The sequence below is a fragment of the Branchiostoma belcheri genome, unplaced genomic scaffold, assembly GCF_001625305.1.
Source record: "Branchiostoma belcheri isolate BF01 breed outbred unplaced genomic scaffold, Haploidv18h27 scaffold156, whole genome shotgun sequence".
NCBI classification, from domain to species: Eukaryota; Metazoa; Chordata; class Leptocardii; order Amphioxiformes; family Branchiostomatidae; genus Branchiostoma; species Branchiostoma belcheri.
Genome location: NW_017803002.1, coordinates 333,551 through 340,984, shown reverse-complemented (window position 1 = coordinate 340,984; position 7,434 = coordinate 333,551). Strand labels below are relative to the sequence as shown.

The following is a 7,434-nucleotide window of genomic DNA, read 5'->3' as shown; positions in this document are numbered from 1 at the left end:
ATAAAATTATGCGTTCAAAGCGGTGTGTGTGTCTGGAGGTGGGAGGGGGGTGCTTGTGGATTTGTGGACCGCATTTTGAATAGATTTCGATCGGGTTTTGGTAGGTAGGTAGGTGTTGGTGAATCGCAAGACTATGAGTTACCATGGTAACTAGTAATAAAAAATAAAGAGATGATAAAGCCACATAAACACCAATTTCATTTTTAATTTCATGGAGTCATATTACGTTAGTCATGTCAATGGAGGTTAGACATCCAGTATCTGAGAAACTTGGACGGATCCTCCAAAACTTCAACAGACTCTTACTTCAAACCTCACTTAACCCTTAGACATAGACTGGTACACCCTAAGGATCGACCTCACAAAGGTACCAAGGTGATTGTTATTTACAGACTCAAATGTGAGGAGCCCATTTGTAACAACACCTACATCGGAGAGACAAGTCGGCCGCTCAAAGTTAGGTACAAGGAGCATTGCAGACCGTCTAAAACGTCTACCCGTTTACAAAATCATATCCAGCTGCCGTCACTTGAGTAACTGTTTTTTGGCGTATTACGTTAGTCTTTGCAATGGCTTCTGTCTCTACATAATTGTCTGTCAAATATTTTCTGGTCCAAATTTGGTAAATGAAGACAAAGCGCCTGGAGGTGAACTGTGGCCGCCAGCCAAGAAGCACAAAGTCCACACAGTGTTGTCGTCACCGGGTCCAGAGTGGTGCGTCTGATTTACATGACCTTTAAAGCAGTGATAAAACTATTTGTATTGCGATATCGAGTCAAATCAGACGTCGAGCTAAAGGTGGACCGTCAGAAAACAATCGCACATACCGTTGTCAAGAAATTGGAACGACAGGCAGCAGCCCAAAATACCACCCATACTACAGTGCAAGTATCTACGACACAGCATAAGAAGGGTAAAGACTATCTTTCTTCTGTTAATCCTTTTTAATGTAGATCTAAGAATGCTGTACATTGAAAACAATTCCAAGGAAATAACTATTGACTTCACACATTTCCCAACGTAAAGACTTATCAACGTTAACACTCCTTTTGAGAGGTTTTAAATTCTTATGGATCGATTGGGTATTTATAAGATATAAGTAACTTCGCAATAAATTTTCAAATTCAAGCTCCTGCGAAGTCTAGTCGGTAATGTAGTCTACGTCATTTATGAATTTACGGACGGTCCTTTAAGCTCGATAGAGATGAGGCTGTACACATATAGGTGGTGTCGAATTCCCGATAGACTACACCAGCGGGTACATGGGACAATGGAGTCCTGCGCACAATAGTGTGATCATCTTACTAGTTAAAATCTTTATCTCTAATCAAAGGGAGACACATCTAATGCTAAATCATTGTATAGCCCACTTCATTTTCATCTTTGCCGGGGTTCAAAGATGTTATGTGAGCCCCGGCTACACCCCCATATAGCCCCAGATGGGGCACTTTGGGGGGGGGGCTTGGTCTAAGGCGGGCAGCCCTCCAGCCTGGCCCGGAAGGACTCAACGGTGGGAGCCATAACTACCGGGCCAGGCAAGGCGTTCCATGGGGGGGGGGCGTGTGCGAGGGAAGAAGGAATATTCGTGCATGTATAGGTTAATATTTATACTGGTGGCTCCCTCGGGTACGCCCTTGGGCTGGCTTGAGCAGGTTGCTGGTGGGGATATTAATGATGTTATGGGTTAGTTTATAAAAAGTTGTGAGGAGAGGCCACTGCAGGTCGTTGAGCATTTGTGTCACGCTGCTAGTCCGCTGGCAGTCATTCAGGGTCACTCGGGCGGCCCTGCGCTGGACGGCCTCCACCGCCTGTATCCCCTTGGTGGTGTACGGGTCCCAGACGGTGGCACTGTATTCCAAGTGGGGCCGAACCAGCGCTTTGTAACAGGTGGCCTTGACCCGAGATGGATAACAGGTCAAATTGCGCCGAATGACCCCTAGAACTTTACCAGCTTTGCTAGTGGCGTGGTTGATATGGGTGTCCCACCGCAGATCGTCGGACAATTGGAGTCCGAGATAAGGGTGGGTCTTAACTGACGTTAGGATTTCATTGCAAAGAGAATACTGCGTTCTGGAAGGATTTCTTTTACCGGAAATGTGAAGATATGGCATTTAGAGGGATTGAACGACATCTGCCAACGGTTTTGCCATTCCGTCAGCACATCAAGGTCAGACTGCAGGCCTTGGGCACTTGAAATCATATTATAAACAGAAGAAATTGCAGCCTCCAGGAAAGACAAACTGTCCGCTCATTGGAGAAAACGGAGGCAAATGATACATACATTAAATTTTGATCAAGTATTATTACTATATTTTGGGTTGATAGTATGTTCTTTATATCCAGTTGCCTTTGATTGGCTTTCATTATTTGCTTGATATTAATAGATCTGATATTTTTGTAGTTTTTTTAACCCTAACTAGACGGGGGGGGGGGGCTAAAAGTGCCCGCGGCAACTTTGATGTCACCTAGCGTCTGAACGGCTAGCCGTAAAACGGCCAAACTTGGTGACTTTTCCTAGAATATTGTTGGCAACAATTCTGTATCATTGGTATAAGATAATAATTTTTTGTGTTACCTTAGAACATGGCCACTTTTCCTCAGCCAATCAGGAGCCTGTATTTCTTGTGACTAAATCTACATAGTGCGGTCCCCAAAGGGACAGGGGTGTACTAACCAACGAATAAATTAGACTAACTCGGAGACGCCCACCATTTACATGCAAATACATTGATTAACAACACAAGAAAACAGCAGTTTGATCAATTTTCCTTTACATGTTTATTAAAAAAGGTAGACAAAAGAAACTCATGACAAGGAAAGTGAACAACGAACAGAGAATGAATAATGAGTATGGGTGAAGCAAAAAAAATCAGAAGGTTTCTTACAAATGTCAGGTATAACAAGAGTTTCTCATGAAATGAAACACAGAAGCTACAAACTTTTAGCGATACATAAAACGATGCAAATTCTTCCCAACATGTCTAACACGATTTGCACATTCTTAAACTTTGAAAACAAACCACGGTAAAACTAAAAAAAATAGAAAGGCCAATATTTGCTTTGGAGCAAATACAGCGATGGGTTCACCACATTTTACGACATGGCAGGGAAAGAATGAGAAACACAAGGGAAAACTATGATTTACATTGATATAACTATAATATGAAGTAACATACAACTAAAACAACAGTTGGATAGCTATTCCCTACTTTATTGGTTAGGTTTTTTAATTGCATAATGCAAACTGTTGATTTTCAAAAAAAAAAAAAAAAAAAAAAACGTTCATGCCCCGCATTCCAATGCTGGAGCAGAAAAGCTTGAAATACCTACCAAAACACTTGAATACAGACATACTGTCAGTATGGAAATGCTCTGTGCAGGTGTTAATCAAGTTAAATCCCAACAGCCAATCAGCAAGAAATGCTCTGTGCAGGTGGAAATGCTCTGTGCAGGTGTTAATCAAGTTAAATCCCAACAGCCAATCAGCAAGAAGTATAGAGGAAAGCTGCATGCCTATTGGTTGATGCCCTGCATTCCATTGTGATGACTCATGCCCAGACGTGGTAAACACGGCACACTAACACAGTAATACATTTGCTATAACACAGCCAAAAAACTCAAATAAGACCATTCTAAAAGACTGTATCACAAAAATTTAAAAAACGCCTAGGGGTATTTGCCCACTGTACCTCGATACCAAATTTCAGGACCTTAGGCCCTAAAATGAAGAAGCTGAATCCATTTAAAAAATGGCAGGAGAAGAAGAAGAAGGAGGAGGAGGAGAAGAAACATCAGAAAAAGCAATATGGTGGTGTGGTGAACCCATAAGAATACACCAACATGCTTAGACAGCAGGGCAGGCACTGAGCGAGGGAAGGACGGGTTAGAGCAGGAACGAGTCGGCCCGGGAACAGAACACTGAACAGGACGGCAGAGACGCCACGACCAACTTGTTTGAGATCAGGTCAGGGACTGCTGTCTCAGACAGACAACCCAGAATTTTTTAACCCAAAAACAGAAGGCATTGTGGGGCTAGCAAAGTGTTGTAAAGCATGACAAGAACCGCTATGCATATTTCACACAAGGCTGCGAGAAGTAGCTCAGCTGCAATTCATGAATGAGAACAAAAGGACGTACTACAAGCTGTTATGTTGTTGGTAAGGTTTCTAGAACAAGCCGCGATATAATTATGGAAAAACGTTTTAATTATGGACTCCCACCCTTAAATTCCAAACGCTTAACCCAACTGTCTTAATACTTTTTATGGTAACATATTAGGTGGTAATGAATATGCGGAAAGCGTTGATGAGTCCCTTGGGAATAGTCAAATTATAGATAATTATACTATAATTATGTATAATTATACATAATGATTTTGGTATTATACATAATTATACATAACCCTTTGGACCATTATACATAATTATAGATAACCCTTTGGACCATTATACATAATTATACATAACACCTTTGACCATTATACATAACCCTTTGGACCATTATACATAATTATATATAACTCTTTGGACCATTATACATAATTATTCATAACACTTTGGACCATTATACATAATTATATATAACACTTTGGACCATTATACATAATTTCACAAGCATTTCGCTAGAACCGAGTGCGCCGCTTTCGAAACTTCGAACACCGAATTCAGATGTTGGAAATAACTCTGTTACACTGTTTGGTTAGATACACCAAATTTTGGCACATTTCTCATTAAAATGTCTGTTTTCTTGGGTGGGTATCACTATGACATCAGCCTCAGACCTCCTGTGCATTGGATTGGATGCCCGATGGCTGAACCTGCGGTCAGGTTGGTAGCTTGGGCGATACGGAATACACTGTGTAGTATTCTATCTATCCGGTCTATGTCATAAAGTAGCTATACAGCCCGGGTTCCATACAGAATACAATGCTGGGCATTCCGTATTGCCCGAGGTACCAGCCTGACCGCGGGAGGGCTAGGACAGAGGGCGCTGCGGAGTACACCGTGTTGTATTTTATTTATGTCACAGTCATACCCACCCAAGAAAACGCGCCTTTCAATGCAAGATGAGCGAAAATTTGGTGTCCCTAAACCCAGAAAATGCAACATCAATTTCAACGTCTGAATTTTGTATTCAAATTTCGAAATCGGTGCACGCGGTTAGGCTGAAACGCGTTTGAATCGTTCTCTGGAACATTTGGAAGGCCCTGACCGTACACGTAAAGAACCCCCGGGCCGTACGGCTAGTTATCACACGGGCCGGAACATCCGTATCAAACATAATCGCGGCCTAGGTCGGACATAAAATTGGTTATCACACAGGCTTCAAAATGTTCTATAGAATAACTGGAAAATTCAAATACCAGATTTGCACATTGGAACTGATGTTGTTGTATTTTTTAATCTAGGTCAACACCAAATTTTGGCTCATTTCACATTGAAAGGCGTGTGTTCTCGAGTTGGTACAATGTGGTGTATCCCATATCACCCTCAGTCCCAGCCCTCAGACCTACATGTATCATGGGGAAATCTGACCTGTGGTCAGGCTGGTACAATGTACACCGGGAGATATGGAATACACTGTGTTGTATTCTATAATACAATAATTCTTTTGTAACTGTTGTATAATTTGAGAAGAAGAATGCTTGGAGTAATTTGTCCAATATCACTTCCTAACTATTTAGTTATGACCATGACTGCCATTCAATGACTACAGGTCCTGGAATTCAAGATCTGTTTACTGTCTCTCTGCAGGCTGAATGAAGTGAATTTAATTAAGTTGTCTGACCTGCAAATACTCTATCTCAGCCTTATTTGACACTAAGGGCTGATTGGTGGTCTGACTCAAATGTATATTAAAAATGATTTTTAAATAGTTAAAACTGTTTATAAAATAGATTTTGTAATCTTAAAACCAAGGAGGTTAAGAGTGTCTCAATGAGGTTAAAGAGTGTCTCTGGGAGGTTAAAGAGACACTCTTTAAATTCTCCTTGCTGAAATAGAAATCCCATTTCACAGCTTCTTATGTGCTTACATTAACAGATAGAATTCTTTGCTACATATTTATTTTTCCTATAAGTAATACTTTTAAGTGTTAAAACATCTTTAATACATAACAATGAAGTAAGTCTTGAAAAAGGAGTCAACATATACTCTATCATATGACAAAATGTATAGAAATTTGTTCAGGAAGAATTTTTCCTGCAGGAATTTCTGAAGGAGAATTTCTGCAGAAATTTTTGCCGGGGAAACCTAAATTCCTGCCTGCAGAAATCAATTCTTTCCTGCAGACATTTCTGCAGACATATCTGCAGGAAATGTCCCTATATCTGGAGCCATTGGAGTAGGATATTAGACTAATAGTCTTGTTATGCATTTAAGCTTGTTTTACAACTACGACGGACGAACAACAACAACTGTTAGGCCACAACAATTTCATTTCTTTTTTCTCAATTGAAACAGTCCTGTTGACTATAGAATTGCATGCAAAATTACATCAATGTATGCACTCAAGGTGGTCCTTTTTAATTAAATTTTTAGATGATCGCTTGATTTTGGCTGTGAGTGTGTGTTTGTGTGTCTTTGTGCTTGTGTGTGTAATTCATACACTGTAAGTTTTAGGCTGGTAACTCAGAAAATGCTTTAATTTACTTCCCCTGTCCACATCTGTAACTCTTTTGCAACTTCATCTGACCAAGGAGGTTGTTCTGCCTCTATGATATGACTGGAGTCTCACTCTTGCTGCTTTGGAACTTGTTCATTGTATCACCAGGGTGTGAATAATCACCTCCCCTCCCTTTTTCTCACTCATCTTTACTATGTGTGCTTTGTGTATAGGTGATAACCAACCTCCACAATGGATGCACTAATATGCAGTTTATGCCATCAAAGAAAAGAATGATTAGGTCTAATTGGGTGAAAAGTATTTATGATCACCTGATGCCTTTAGCAAGTTCCACCATAGGCCAAATCTCAGATCCTATTGGTGGCAAGTGTGAGACACACATACTGTGTAGTGCTATTGGATACTGTGTAGTGCCACCAAAGGATCTGCTTGGAGATCTATAATGGGCATCCAATTGTTTTGTAGTGTAATTCTGCTATTTTACATTATTGTATAATGTTGAATGAAATTTATACTGTTTTTATAGTTCTATTGATTTGGTAAGCAACCACATCATAACTTTTATTCTCTAGACAAGGTAAGGCCACACCGATTTGAATTATATGGATGACAAACTAGTGCGTGTGGGAAAAAAATTCCAGCCAAAAAAATGCTGCTAAACCACAGGAATTCAAAGCTGGTACTGTAAATTTGCAGTTTTTATGACAAGCCGGCACGTGCTGGCCTGTTGCGACATTTATCAGTTGGCAGATCAGAGTTCTTGAGTTCCATGGAGCATTGGCAGTCTGGCTCCCTATGTCGGCTAGCTAC

General features: G+C 40.6%; 1 protein-coding gene across 1 annotated transcript in view; it reads left to right on the top strand.

The window, feature by feature from the left end:
• The first annotated feature begins 814 nt into the window (after positions 1-814).
• Positions 815-7,434, top strand: part of LOC109465686 (sushi, von Willebrand factor type A, EGF and pentraxin domain-containing protein 1-like) — a 51,063-nt gene continuing 44,443 nt past the window's right edge. The window contains exon 1 of the mRNA XM_019763070.1: positions 815-913. The gene's annotated coding sequence lies outside the window, so the exon portion shown is untranslated. The remainder of the gene's footprint in view (positions 914-7,434) is intronic.